This window comes from Cervus canadensis, chromosome 2 (genome assembly GCF_019320065.1).
Source record: "Cervus canadensis isolate Bull #8, Minnesota chromosome 2, ASM1932006v1, whole genome shotgun sequence".
Classification (NCBI taxonomy): Eukaryota; Metazoa; Chordata; class Mammalia; order Artiodactyla; family Cervidae; genus Cervus; species Cervus canadensis.
In genome coordinates, this window is record NC_057387.1 from 72,267,003 (window position 1) to 72,268,727 (window position 1,725).

At 32.9% G+C, this 1,725-nt stretch overlaps 1 long non-coding RNA gene across 1 annotated transcript in view; it reads right to left on the minus strand.

Moving 5' to 3' along the window:
* Positions 1 to 481: 481 nt before the first annotated feature.
* LOC122436838 overlaps positions 482 to 1,725 on the minus strand; it is an 11,976-nt gene continuing 10,732 nt past the window's right edge. Inside the window, exon 3 of the long non-coding RNA XR_006268139.1 lies at positions 482 to 1,453. This is a non-coding gene — a long non-coding RNA (uncharacterized LOC122436838). The remainder of the gene's footprint in view (positions 1,454 to 1,725) is intronic.

The following is a 1,725-nucleotide window of genomic DNA, read 5'->3' on the forward strand; positions in this document are numbered from 1 at the left end:
AAGCCTGTTTGGATTTGTTTTTTGCTTTTTGCATGTTGGTGAATGGAGGGAAATGAGAGAGCTTGGAGGGCTCATTGTGAGTACCTTCCACTCTTAGCTTTATTCAGATGGAATAATCATAATCGTAACCCTCTTATCACCACTATGTGTTGGGAAAAATGAAATCTCTGCCTGTTTGTCAGCCTATCAACCAGGATTTCAGTTGAGTTCCACTTTGGTGTCTTAGTAAGACAGCTAGTCTGGACTAAGTTTGGTTAAAAGAAGTTTCTATTTATTACTTTCTGGATTTTCCAAATCAAAAGATATGGCTCATTGCTAGGAGTCATTTAGGTTTTTAATTTGATTTACTTATTAGTAAATTCTGATTATTTGAGGGTTCTATTCACTAGCACCAGGTACTGATGGCCCCCCTCAAAGAAATCATGTGCATGCATGGATCAAATCGGACAGGGCTCAGAAATAATTATTTAAAAAATAGAGCTTTTACTTTTTTCAAATTTATTTCATATATGCAATTGCTTTTGTTTTACAGCAGTTAATTACATTTTCAAATTAAGACCACCCTCATTTTTACCCATGTTCTTATCTCTAACATCCACACTATAAGGTACTATGCAGATATAATGCATTTTTTTCCTCCATGGATTTAAAAATATATATACAGTGATAATATTCTTTTTAAACTTGTCTTTTTTCTCCAGATACCTTGTCTGTTCATTCTTAAGTGTATGAAAGTTGTGTGTGTGAGGATATTTAGGAAAAAAAAATAATTTCCTTCAATTCCATTTCACACTTTAATATTGAATAAAAAATGAAATGTGGATAGGGTATTCTTACAGGATTAAACATACTCTTTCTAACTACTTAAACCAGCATTTTGGAATTCAGATCTCTATAACCAAGACTAGAAGTCACCAGAAGACTTTAAAATCATTTAACCACCACAACCAGACTCATGTATGGACACAAACCCAAGGCATGAATTCTTTATATGCATAATCTCAAATTTTAACTACCCAAATAAGTTTTTAAAGACAAACATTTAAAATTTGTTGTTAAGGAAAATCTCATCTCCATCCTTAACTATGACTCTTCATTTCAACTAAAAATCTTCCAATATGTTGAAAAAAAAAATACTCCTAAGAAAGTCATGAATACTGAAATTAGAGATATGATTCTTGTTAAATATTCGTTTCTCTTTCTGAGGGATTAACCTCTGTTCCTTTCCACGTTTCAGTTTCGCCACTTTTGATATTAACATTGGGACTCTGAGATGTCTTCAAGGGTTCAGTTTCTTGAGATTCCTTGGTATGTATATTCTTCTTCTTTTCCCTTGCAAGCAATCTGTAGTTGATAGCATTACCGATGAGCAGCCACACGCTGGCTAGGACCACAATAGCTCCACAGGCCAAATACATGTATTTATATTGTCCAGTTTCATCCACCAATTTACCTAAGAGACAAAGAATGTTTTTTAAGACAGCATAATAAATCAGCCATAAAATGATAACAGCTGCAAATAAATTCATTCCACACTGTGTACCTATTTCTTATTTAATACTAAATAAGAGTTAAAGAAAAAAAATCCTAGATGATGACTTTCACATATACATAGTAAAGGCATGTTAGAGGCACATACTACATTATTCTACCAGTATATGAAATGCATTGAAAGTTGTTGCCTTCAATAAAAGTGTGCAACCAAGACAAATAGGTATATATGTA